This window comes from Falco cherrug, chromosome 1 (assembly GCF_023634085.1).
Source record: "Falco cherrug isolate bFalChe1 chromosome 1, bFalChe1.pri, whole genome shotgun sequence".
NCBI lineage: Eukaryota > Metazoa > Chordata > Aves > Falconiformes > Falconidae > Falco > Falco cherrug.
The window spans coordinates 22182444-22195731 of record NC_073697.1 but is presented as its reverse complement, the minus strand read 5'-3'; the positions used below and the strand labels follow the sequence as shown (position 1 = coordinate 22195731).

At 41.5% G+C, this 13288-nt stretch overlaps 2 long non-coding RNA genes across 2 annotated transcripts in view; both read left to right on the top strand.

Annotated features, from left to right (window-relative positions):
• The first annotated feature begins 41 nt into the window (after positions 1-41).
• LOC114014302 (uncharacterized) lies at positions 42-7337 on the top strand. Its single transcript, XR_003557759.2, has 5 exons — positions 42-206; positions 305-363; positions 1572-1758; positions 1907-2050; positions 6015-7337. It is a non-coding gene; the product is annotated as an uncharacterized LOC114014302 (long non-coding RNA).
• Positions 7338-8857: 1520 nt separating this feature from the next.
• LOC114014289 (uncharacterized) overlaps positions 8858-13288 on the top strand; it is a 39455-nt gene continuing 35024 nt past the window's right edge. Inside the window, exon 1 of the long non-coding RNA XR_008730632.1 lies at positions 8858-8975. This is a non-coding gene — a long non-coding RNA (uncharacterized LOC114014289). The remainder of the gene's footprint in view (positions 8976-13288) is intronic.

The following is a 13288-nucleotide window of genomic DNA, read 5'->3' as shown; positions in this document are numbered from 1 at the left end:
GTACTGAATTTTATCTCCATCTTTATTTCTCAAGATACAGGTTGTCCCTAGGGACTGTCCCCACTCTCCGTGGGTACTTCTGCACCAGCACACCCCAGAGGGCCCCTGGATCCAGAGATCCCAGGTGCCAGTCAGTTCTCCCTTAAGGTGAGATCTCCTTTCCTCTTCCTTCCCAGAGGTCCTTGGAAGGAAGGCAGCAAATCAAAGTAAGCTTCAAGCAGATGCCAGATGTGGGGAGAGGATCCTGGAGCATGCTGTGGGGGCTGTGTCAGTCAGATGTTGATTTCTCTCTTGTCTTTTCTAGAAGGCCCACTGGCTCAGAGGTGACTCCTAGCAGTGCTTTAAACAGTTTGAGCAGGACAGGTGATGTGAATATATATTATTTACTGATGTTTTCTTCCACACATTTTTATGCCCTTTCCCCAGACTGACCTGCTGTCATGCTTAGTAAAGTCAATATGCTTATTTTGCTTTGTGAAATAGTTTTGCTTTATAATTACAAATTCACAGAGGTCCTGCTAATGTGATTGTTTTAGCACCGAGGGAGTTTTACTATAGTGCTAGTTCTGTGCTGCATTACCCAGAGGCAGTTGAAGCAGCCCTAATATTAGTGTTTCAATCAAAAGAAATACGATAAAGACAGGAAGAAACCCGTTAGCTAAGAACCTTGAAAACACATTCATGCACATGCCTTCTGCTAAAGCCATGAAAATGCAGTGAATCTAAAAATATGTGGCAAATGAAAATTTTGTATTGTGATTAGTTCAAATATCAGAAGATACCTGTGGCTTTTCAGCCCTTAATTAAACCATAAGTACTATTTGTTTCCTCTTCCTACGTATGTTTTGCTTTTATCGAGGGTGGAAAGGCTAAAATGCTTCAGGATCGTGCTTTGTCTCAGAAATGGCTCCAGCCTGGCACACTCAGAATGATGGCAAGTCTGTGGTTTGCTGTGAATTAGCTTAGCACGCTTGCTGGGGCTGGAAATCATGTACTGTAACTAAAGCGATAGACCATTCAGGAGTTTAATTCTGTAAGGTTCAGGGACCCTCCTGCAAAATGCTTGCTTTTAGTGGATCTTGGAGGACTTCAAAGTACGTGAGGCTTGCATTTAGAAAAAAAAAAAAGAAAAAAAAAGATAGAAAAAATACACAAATCTTAGTTGCAAACACATTGTTTCCTGTCAGCTTTTCTAAGTACCCACAGAATGTTACAGCGCATTGTCGAAGAATAGAACTCTGTTTTCCCGCAATAAACCTTTTACATTATTTCAGGCAGGGAAAGGATGTTTTCTGCTTCAGCTTTTAAAATATGGTATGTAAGAGGAACTCCATTTCTTTTGTCAGGCTGCAAGAGTAGATACTATATATTATATATACCTACTGTTGATGCGGAGTCCCATGATATGATTTTGTTTGATTCACCAGTATATTAAAATGTAAAAATATTTCTTTCTGAGATTAAGTTTAAAAAAATATAAAAGAAAGAGAAAAAGGGGAAAAAAAAAAAAAAAAGCATCCTGGAAGAGATTTTGAGGCACACACTCTGTGTTTCTTTCCCTTGTGTTTCAGGCAGGGGTACTTCCCGGAGCTGGGAATGTAGGCTCAACTCATCCCTCCAAAGCCATGCTTGGATGCTAGCCCAGGTGGAGGAGAGCTTAGCTATCTCTTCCACACAGTCCTTCACGTGAGAAGGCTTTTCTGAGTGATTTGAGAGGGTACTGAAGAAGACAGCGAAATGGGCAGCACCGGCCGAAAGGTTTGGCAGGCCAGGGAGGAGCACACAGCCCAGCTGCAACCAGCTGCGGGTCTGAAGACCAGCTTTCCTCTGGCTACAGAAAGAGCTGATTCCTCAGCTTTTATTTTTACCTCTGTTTCTCAAGAGTGGCCCACACCCTGTTTTTCAGAAACAGTGCAGTAAGTGTGCGCACACCGATCCGTTGTACTCGGCAGTGGTTTATCCATCTTCAGGAAAACAAGAGCCAAACCTCAGAGTCCTTCTCAGGAGGGAATCCTGTGTGGCATGTCAGGATCCATAGTTCGGATCACAGGTAAGAAGAACAGTGCAAAATGGGGCATAAGAATTACCTCCCAGTGGCTCCTCAAAAGTCTGATTATTCCTTGTTCCATCATCTCTCTGGCTTTATGCATACGGCACCTTCCAAGACTTATGGTTGGTTTGTTCTGTTTTGTTCATTATTTCCCCCTATGGGTTACAAACTCATGGAAAACCCAGGCTAATTTAGAGCATAACATAATTGAGGATTTTGCTTATTCATAGCAATTTATTAAGCTGTGTAAAGATAGCTCTATTTTAAGTTTTTAGATTGTATCTCTTATCTTCCTAAAGAGTAGTAAATGCAAATGGCTTATACAATGAGCTGTATCTGCTTAAACTTGCGAAAACATAAGGAGTCATGTTACAAAACAACGCAGAGCTGTTCCAGGCAACACTCTAAATTTATGGTACAATGATGCTAGATGACAATGGAATTGCAAAGGAAGTGCTTAGTACATCTAAAATTAATAACTAGCGAGTCCCTTTTTTTTTTTTTTCTGGCGATGATTATAAGTATTCACGCTATGTTTGAACATAATCTGCTCAGAGCAGCAGTTTGCTAAATGTACTGGAGATTATTGAACAAAATACAAGTTGAGGTCATGTTTGGGTTTTCATTGGGCAAATAACTATCATTTTCTTCTCAATCAAAAATGAAATTGCAATGTTAGAGGAGGTACTCGGATTCAGTGCATACAAATGGGAAGTAGATATCTCTGCTCCCAGCAATTCAGAGGTATAGAGGGGAAAATAAGCACGTCACCCCATGCTTTTCTTAGTGGCGAGAACAGATGCATTATATGACTCCAGGGGCTGTTTCTTAAATATCAGAACACTACCCAAACATCATAAAAGGTGGCAATGCTATTGAGTCTCATGTAGTCATGGACAGCCACCTTACTATAAATACACACTGGTATACGAAGGCGATAAATGGCCATCCCTCAGCAAAAGGAAGGAGGGAGGAAGATTTTCAGCCTCTCTGTATGCAGGGCTGACTCAGAGTTCCTCCCAGGCAACCAAACTTTACACTGCACGCTTCAAATAAAAGTTTCACAACCTCTACCTTAAAATCCATTTGTTACATTCATATTATGTACCTATTTTATTTCAAGCAACAAGTCAGTTATAAAGATATATTTTTAATAATAAATCACACTTCTGGGTACACTTAACAGAACTTATGTATTGTCTATCTAGTACCCTGTGTGTAGCTCCCTGCATCAAAAGAAAAATGTACAACTTAATCAATTGTAACCTTTGCTATATACCAGGAGGGCTGTTGATCCTAAATATGAAGAAATCATCCTGACTTTATTTGTTTATTATTTCAGGCTTTGCAGTCTCATGCAAAATGCAAAAGCCATATAGTTTATTTTAGCAGCAATCATAAAATTGAATTATTTGTTTCTAGACATACTCTTTGCTAATTTGTGAGGCAGTAAATTTATTTCAGTCGGTTTGGTATCTTTTACCACAGCTACTCGTATGCATTTACATACAAACGCAGACAAACAGCTATTAGAACTGAAAAAAGCATTCAGTGAAGTTGTTGGTGGCGTGTAGTGTACCTTGACTAATTAGGCTAGCAGTTACTTTGGATAATGTGCAATTTATTCAGAGTGCAAGGGGACTATAAAGAGGGTCACTAACTGTGTTTGTGTTAAACAATTAATTTCCTTCCTCAGTTTTACCCCCTCTGATTTGGAAATGTCTCCTGCCTGTGTTACTCAGGAGATAATGGAAATGCAGTGTAAGGCATTATTGAGACCAGCCCACTTAGCTTTGAGGTTTGACTTTTTCTTTCCCCCGCCCCCCGGCCTCCTCTTAATGGTCTCATAGTAGGTTGCTAGAGGAAAGAGAGAAAGATGCAGTGCTGCTAACTAAAGGTCAGCCGCCCTGGGCCGCATGGGCTGATGTGCCGACCAGACCTGGGGAGAAAAGGGAAGGGTGATGCTTTCTCAGTGTTATATGTGGCCTCACAAAAGAAATGTATTTGAAATAACAACAGTCTGAAGGAACACGTTACTGACCTCGCGTTCAGTGGTGCTGGAGGGGAAAAAAAAAAAAAAATAGCCCAGGCCCTTGAATATTTAATGATGGCTGAACAAACTTGGAATGACCTGAGGAAGATGAGAAGTCACAGAAGTTAATGCTCCCAAAATACAGCAAAGCTCAGTAGTCCTTAAAAGCAATTAAAGAGCTTTTACCATCTGTTAAGTAATTACCTATCATCATTAGTTATTAAAAGTAGGAAATGATGTAAAGGGCACAAACAGAATATAAAAAGCACAGCCAGATTCTTGTGGGTTTCTTGAATGAGGTCATAAAAACTTGGTTTTTAATATGAAATAAAAATGACAAACATTTACAGGTGGTTTTGTAGCTGCTCCTCTTCAAAAGGAAAAGCATTACATTTTTCCTAACAGTAAATATTTAGCTTGATTCTTGCAGTTGTTTCTAGTATGAGATACAAACTTGATTATAATAGTCATCTCCAAAAAACAACATAAGATGAAGAAGATTTAGGGTTTCCAAATTCAGTGCATTATAGCTCAGCTGAAACCAATTATGGAAAACACAATTTGAGGATCATGACTTGGAACAGATTAAACCCAAGTTACCAAAAGCCCCCAGAGCTGTATGTGCTTTTAAGCTGCATGACTCTACACACATATGCACACATTATTACTTATATATCAATACGGGCTTCTATTTCCCTTATCTCTAATTCTAACTTCTTCCCCTCTTCTTAGTCAGACTAGGTTCCGTACAATGTATTTCTTTCAAGGTATTAGCTGCATTTCTTTAAACTTTCCATAAGAATTGAATTCTATAGGTATGAGGTTGCACAGGGATCCTTGGGTATGTACTTTGCTGGTTTTTAGTCTTACTTGGTTCAGAGAGCAGGTGACAATCCAAGTTGATATATCTCACTGGAAGTTTACAGCACGCATTAGAATTATACAAATGTGTGAAAGCTCTGTTCCAGACCATTTTAAAAAAATGTGGTCTCAGTTGTTTTTCATCACCTGGTTCAAAAACAGTTCCAAAAAATTATGTGGTTTTCCAGTAAGGGAGGATAATTCTCTGTCAGTCAGGAAAACGCAGCAGGATGCAGGTTATTTTTAATGTGTTTAGATTTGAAAACTGATAGTTGTACCTATTTCTTCTCAGGTTCTTTGCTGGAAAAATCCTTGCAAATACCATATTGGGCCTCCCATGAATCTAAAATTGGTTGCAGTCAGCTAAGTTCTGCTGGGGGCAGCTTGTGTGGGCTGTGTTTGTCCATGTTGCAACAGAGCGAGTGTCAAGAAAATACCTTTTCCTTGGCAAAATTGCTTGGCTGTTTGTGAAAAATCAAAAAAGTCCATAACTAGCAAAGATGAGCCGTGGCTGTGTCGAGGTACACAGACAAACGACCTGTCCTGAATGTGTAGTTTGAGACAGCAGTGTGAGGAACTACCGATATCAAAAGCAAATAATGCCCAAGCGAGTGTCCTACCCTGGCTGTATAGTTGCACAAACAAAATACAAATAAAATAAGCTGTTGAACCTTCTAGAAATCAAAGAGAAAGTCATGTCCATGCTGTCCAGGCTCACCCTGGTTTATGGCTGCAATAACAAGACAACAGTGTGAGAAATGGACAGACCTGGTAATTAATAAAATGGGGAGTTAGCAGATAGCTGTGGCAGATTATCAAGCAAACCGTACGGTAAATACCAAAAAAGGGGTATTAGGACAGCAAATCCAGGGCCACTGGGGTAAAAGCACACATGACAAGCTGCATAACTGGGAGAGACAAGGGGATTGAGAGGGATGAACATGGGAAGGGGAACAAGGTGATAAAAGAAGTAGAAATCAGTACTGCTCCAGGGCTCCTTTTAAGCAGCTCCATGCCAAATCAATGCAGTTGCCCCCACCATAATCCTGTCTGACTTACTTTTCTATCCAGGAGGGAGATGGCGTGTCTTCCCTGGCCTCCATGGATCCCCACAAGCTCATCCCAGCACCAGCCACGGATGGGAGCAACTGAGGAACTGCCCAGCATCATCTGCCCTTCATGACCTTCTGCATGAGGCTGGTGGATCTGTGGCTGCTGACACAAAGGACTGCAATGTCTGCGTGGCTATGTATGGCCGCCTTTCTCTCTGGGGGTCTGATACAAAATCTAGTGAAGAATGTTGGAGTATTTTGCTTCTTGGAGGTTTTTTCCCCTGTGCAGATTTATATTACTTTTTTTTTGTTTAAAGATGTGGAGTGTACTATATATAAGATGTACCACGTATTTTTTTAAAAAGCCCACAATTTTATTTTGGTTTTGGCAGCTGAAAGTCTAAACATTTAGGTAAAGAACAGAGGTGTTGGGTTTGCGTTGCCAAAATCTTACTCATAAGGTACCCTATCCCATTATTTTTTCCATCTGTTTTGTCTCTTAGACATTATTGCAGCAGCTTAAGAGTTTAATTTATTTCTACCGCGGCATAGGAAGAGGATGTGAGAAGAGTCAGAACTGCTTAAAACCATAACCTTAACTGCTGAAATATTCTATTTATGAAAACACCTTCTGAATTTATGTTCAAAATCCTCCACCTGATTTGCTGACTGAGGAGGAAGAGAGAGCAAGGGATTTTTCTATGTCAGTTCTGCACAATTACGGCTGTATTGAATATTTAAATACGTATTTGCAGTCAGTGCATACTGTTATACACCTTTTTATTTTCTTGTGTATGACAATTTGTGAAAGATTACAGTTACCTTTTTATTAGAGTAAAAACAAAATATCCAACAAATACTGAATTATAGTATCATGTAAGTTGATGTTATTTTCTATTTTACTCCAAAACTCTTTGTGAGTACTAATGCCGGTAGCAGATTTGGGAGATATGTTACAGGCAGCATGTTGTCTGGATGATGGCAGGGGTAAAGAAACCTAGAACAAAGACGATTTTGGGAAAACCAAGAGCCTTTTAATCTGTATTCAGACACCTAACTAAGAGCTGGTCTGCTCAGTCCTCGAGTACCTGAAGGCTGCTTGCACAAGCAGCTTCATTCTGCAGCATCGCTATGTCTGTATGGACAGCTTCATCCACTCTGCTCTCAGGCTCCCTGTGCACCTGAAACATGTCTCCAAACCATAAATAATAGTTTCTGGCTGGCGTAGAGCCTCAGTCCTGGAGGCTGATTTATGGACCTTCAGGAAGTATGAGCCAGGCCTTGAGGCCGGAGGCCCAACCTTCCATATTTTAATATCCAGATCCAGGAGGATATAGGAGTGGTGAAGCTGCAGCCCTGACTGTCTTGTGTTCAGGGGGCTCTTGCTCCTGAGAGAAGGAGGGCTAATCCCACCAGCTCCCAGCTCCGCACCCTGGAAACCACCCTGATTCCCAATTTCACCTCCAAATTTTTCCAGAGCACTGCCAGCACTTTCCAGCCTTTCTGCATTTTGATTTGGCACTCTTGACTTGCAGCACAATCAAACTAGCAGGCTACAACAAGGCTTTTATTGTCGGTTAGATTCTACTGTCTGTGCTGTTTCTCCTTCCTCCAGAGGTCAGACCACGCTGCTCCTCCTCCATGCTTGACCACTATTTTCTCAGCACCTACCTATTCAGCATGAGACTTAAAAATGTAAAAATTATTTGCTTCCAAAATCTGTTCTCCGTGGACAGACATCTGTCCTGACTTCTCAGCGGAGACAGTGCTGTTTTGCTTATATTAATGCAGATGTAATATACTATATATCGGTTAGTGTAATTGTTGGGTTAATACTGGAAAAGCAGCTACTAGTAGAAGGTTTATGGTGAAATAAGCAATTTTCAATTTTTTCAATTGAATTTCAAAAATTTCAAAATGCAAATTTAGCAGGCCTGAAAATGGAAAATGGAGTTAAGAACCGTGTGTCACGGCCATCTAGACATAGGCATGCAGCCCACATAGGTCTAATAAAGGTCACAGAGGTTTCTTGTTAATCAAGGAAAAAAAAATATCCATTAGCCTGATCGGAAGACTATTCATTAAGAATCATGTTTCCATAATGGTAAGGTGGTGCATTTGGCCTTGGGGTTTTGATTGTTTCCTTCTTTCTTTGTTGCATGATAGCAAATTTCTTGTAAAACTGTAGATTCTAGTTGAGGCTCTACAGCTAAATTTAAAGACTCATTCTCTCTTGCTTTTATGTCAACAAACACTTAAGGTTTAATACAAGCATCAGTGTGAGGATTTAGAACAAGCATCCTATGAAGACCTTTCTTTTCAGGTGAGTAGCTCACTCCTGTGTGAACAAAGAGAAGTCACTCGGTCTGGCCAAATGTCCCAAATGCCAGGCCTGCCTATAATCCAGTGAGGAGGGTATCACCTCCTGTAATTCTGTACATTTAAAGTCCCTTTGTTCTGAAAAATGTGCAAAAGTAATTTTGGGCTTGTTGGGGTTTTTTTGTAGAAAAATGGTAACAGGTTACCTGAGCAATGTTTGGGGAGAGGACTCTAACCAGGGCATCTCAATGGCATTTGAAGGTGACAACATGACTACAGGATGTAGATCTGTGAATTGGTACCAGCACCAAATCCCTTGACACATCCTCAGTAAGTTAGGAGTTGCAGCATGTTCGAGGCTGTGACAGTTAAAAAGTAAATATCAAAAATAAAATCAATCTTTGAGCAGGCTGAATTCTAAATAATTAAAACTCGCAAAAATATGTAAGAAGTGAAGCAGAAATAATTGTTGGTGCTAATATTTAAAAGCTATGAAATGCCTGCATGTGTGCGTGCATCTTTTTTTTTTCTTTTAGCTGTCAGATTTCACATGACGGAAAGTTGTCACCCCCAGACTGGTATTTTTGGAACTGCTCAGTGTGTAATCAGTTAGTGATAGTAGCTAACGATTACAAGCGTGATGCCTGGAAATAAAATAAATGTGAGTACTCCTGCTGTGGACTGGGGTGTGCTGGCAGCTTGGTGGTGGAAGGTGATGGGACCTGCAGCATGTGGGGAGGGACTGAGCATTGCCAAGGTGCAGGAGGAGGCTGCCTGCTGGTCTTCAGTGCCCAGCAGATGCTCAGCAGCTGCCCAGCCTATCCACTCTAATACACCTTTAACTGTACCACAAGTACCTTTAACTGTTGCTTTCGACTCCTGCTAGCAAGAATTTGGACAGCTCAGTGGGAACACGTAGAAAACCAAGTTGTGAGTGCTATCTTGGATTTCAACCTAAAGGCACAAGAGCCTTTCTATCAATCTATAAATATTGCTACAAGCCTTCTGCCGTAACTTTGCTCTATATTTTTGTGTTCTGTGGAAGAGCATTTTTTTTTTTTTTTGCAATATTGCAAAAACTGGAAGAAAGCTTTGGATTAAGATGATGATGTAGTCGAGAGTAAGGATTTGTGGAGGAATGAGGGAGAGCAGCAGCACTTTGTGACAGCAGAAATAAAAGCACAAGCAGGGAACTACACTGCAATCTATATCCACCAGAAAGAACTAAACCCAGCAGTTGCCTCATGTGGACGCAAGGGCTACCACCCATGAAGCAAGAGAGACCCACAGCTGTGCAGGGCACAGCTCTGGAGGGCAAGCTTGGGAAATGACGCTGTGCTTGGGAGGGAAGGAAAGGTGGGGAAGCAGGGGTGAAGTTTCTGCCGTGAGGACGGACTAATCCCCTTAAGGCAGACTATATCTGCATTTTTGAATTTTTTTCTTTTTTTTTCCTTTTTTCCTTTTTTTTCACTTTTTTTTTTTGTTCTTGTTTTGTTTTTTGTTTTCTGTTGCTGTGGGTCTTTTCTGTTAACTCAGTGAGTAGAATCAACCCCCAGCAGGGTCAGACAGAAACCCCCAGAGGGCATCCAGGGGCAAGGAGAGACACAAGAGAGGTGTAAAGAAGGAATGGGGAACAGGAAGAGCTGTGAGTCTGGTGTGTCCCAGCTTGTGCAGCTTCATCCTGAGCCTGGTGGTGAAGAGGCTGCGCTGGTAGCCTTGGAGCTGAGGCCTTAAGGTCCTGCCATGCGTGTCACTGGCCTCAAAGTCATCAAAAATAGTTGAGTGCAAGGTAGGAAGAGCAAAGCAGGTCCAGCTGGCATCTACAGTTCCCATCCCAAATAAGTGTGCTTGCACATTTCCCAGCCGCTGTTAAAGAGAGGGTCAGTGGAGACATGGGTGTGCAGTATTTACCGTGATTGCAGCAGCTGCTCTGTTATCCATGTGTTTCTCTGCTTGTTAATCCATGCTCTCCTGACTGTTAATTTAAATACCTTTTCATGACATTTGGAGACTAATAGAGCATGCTGACCCAGGAGGAGCCTCCAAAAGGCTGCCTGATATGATATACATAAATCAGAGCCTATTCATTCTTGCATACAACCCCTTTTCTTGCGTAGACATGGCTTCTGTAGCAAAAAAATAGGGATAAGTAGAAAATGCTGCTCAAGAAGAACCATCGTACATGTTAGGACAGTCAGGAGAGGGATTAATCCTGGCAGTGGTTGCCTAGTATTTGTTAAAGTGGGTGATGCACAGTGACAATGGCAGCTGCTCCTTTCCATAGTGCTGCTGAGGAAACATTGCCTGCAGGAACAACATGTCTCACTGGGAAGGGGGCACATTTCTGCTGCTTTCAGAGAGACCCGGATGCTTCCAGCCTTTACGTTTCTCCACAAAAGGCTCTTGGAAAGTGTGAGTTAATAAGAGTTAATAAGGTGTTATGTTTATATATGGTGCCATAGGAACGTTTGTTACCTGTAGGTTTGATCATACCTGTGAGCTAGACACTCTGAATTGGATACCTTGGAAGGGACACGCTTGAGATGAGGGTCTTGGGCTGCAAGAAAGAGATTTAGGCTCTCTATGACCAACATTAGGCTGCCTGACTCCTGGTACTTACATGTTAGTGGCATCAACAGCCTTCCCTGGAGTACATGTCTAAGCCCTTTCATTGTATCTTTTTTTTCTTCCCCCACCCCTGCCCCAAATCTGCAGAGAAAGAATGAGGCTTTCCTCGTGCTTCACTGAAGGGGTTGCTTTAATGCATGCGTGTAGTTTAACTAAGGCAAAAGAGAGCTTGCACCATTCAAAATGGCCCTCGAATCATTGGGCTACTTGAGAAAAAAGTATTTGCCAATCACTCCTTTTGAATCTGCTTTATTTGATGTAGAAGTACTAAACATGAGTGGAATGAGTGAGAGAGAACAAAAAGGTTTGATTACTCAAAGCTGGTGCTGAGTGGTGGTGGTGGTGATGGGAGGTCTTAGCTAGTTGTATCTATGCTGGTGATTTTTTCTTCCTCCCCCTTCCTTTCCTTCCCTCCCCTCCCCCCTTCCTTCCCTCAAACAAGCTGCTAAAAGAGCTCTAGGATTAAATATTGAACAAAATAGTTCCTGGGTAAGCATGACAGTTAATGAACCAGAAAGTTGTATTCCCCCACTTCTGGTGTTTAGGGAATGCACTTGACAGGGCTTTGGCTCTCCCGCTTGGCGAACGTGCAGCGGCTTAGCAGTGGGGGCTGGTGGGGGAGTCTTCTGCCTGCCAGGCAGGCTGGTAGCCCTTCCTGGAGTGTACAGGCCTGTGGTCAGAGAAGAGTGAAGCTGGTTTGTTCTCTGCCGAGGGGATTCCCAGGAACAGGCAGTCTGGCCTGCAGTGTTCAGTCTGCAGCTGACTTACCATCAGCAACAACTAAGAGAGAAAGAGAAAATACTAAGTGTTTTAAAGAGGCAGCCATGCTGTGATGGAAGAAGGCTTTCAAAGTAATTGCGTACAAAATTCTGTAAATAGTGTAAAAAAAAAGCTTCTATGCAGAGTTAGGGTCCCTGAGTGGAGAGGAGGAGGAGGAAGAGACAACAGGAAGCAAATGGAGGAGGAAGAGGAGTTTGAAGAAAATGAGGAGGAAATAGATGACGAGGAGATGGGGAAAGAGGAACAGGGGGAAGAACACAGGAAGGTGAAAGATAAGAATGAACAAAATCAGGAGGAAGTGTTTAAAAAAGAATAGAAGAAATAAAAATTGGAAGAAAAAGAGAGGGAGGAGAGAAGGAACAGGAGGAAGAAGAACAGGAAGACTGGGAGAAGTAGTTGGACTCAATCTTAAGGGTCTTTTCCAACCTAAATGATTCTGTGATTAAGAAAAAAAAGAAGAGGCCTTTTCTGTGAGAAACCTATCAAAAGTAAAACCAAACTGTAATCAGATTCAGTTTTTTGACGGAAACTGACTATCCACCCATAAATATTTTTCCTTTTTTTCAGTTCACAGACCTGAGAGAAGGTGAATAACAAACACTAGCAATTTCCCTCGCTGTCATCAATACCTAAGTGCATTGCTGAAGCAAACTGTTAAGGATGTTGGGACTGGACTCTTAAAGTCTCAAATTTGACTGAATTTTCTCCCCAACTTTATTGTAAGTAACCATATCCTCGTTTGCTGCCAAATGTGGAGTGTCTGCGCGGCGCTGAAGGAGCAGGCCAGCTTAAATGCTTCAGACACAGCCTGTGTTGCTTCAGCTGTTGCCAAGGGAAGGCCCTTGGCTTGCCAGAGTAGTTTGTATGTAAATTGAGTGAGGTTATTTGTGTTTCAGTGTTACTTAAAAGTTAAACAGCTCTTTTACAAGGAAGTGTAGTAAAATCAACACATGCATTCCACCCTCCTCCCAATGGGGAAGCAATTAGAAAAGAAAGGAAAGCATTCCCAAACAGCATTGCTTAACAGATAGGTTTGAAGTATTTCCTTTCCTTTTTCTAATCTAATAATAATACTGAGTCAATGCCTCTTTTGTCTTTGTATTTCACTCTGGCGATTTGAGCATAGTCAATCCTGTATGAATCTTCTATTCGGTAACTGTTTGTGAGAGGGTTTCTGTTGTTATTTTTTTTTCCTGTTGCATAGTAGGGACAAGATGCAGAAGCTAATGTGTTTGCCTGCTCAGATCTTACATATTCTCAAGAGCTCAATAACAAACAAGAAGTTCCAAAAATACAAATCTAAATATGTAAGCATTGCTTAACAGAATTTTCCTTGCTAATTTTCTAAATATTGGTAGGCAATCCAATCTGATTACGCTTCCAAGGTGAAGACTGGCAGTTATACGATCAAATATGTTGGATTTTGTTAGTTCAATCAGACCATGTTCTGTATAGATACAGAAATGGACTGGGTGAAATTCTGTGGCTCATGTCATGCAGAAAGGCAGAACAGCAGACTGTAGTGGTTCACTATGCCCTTGAGATGTACTTTTGAGAATCTGACAG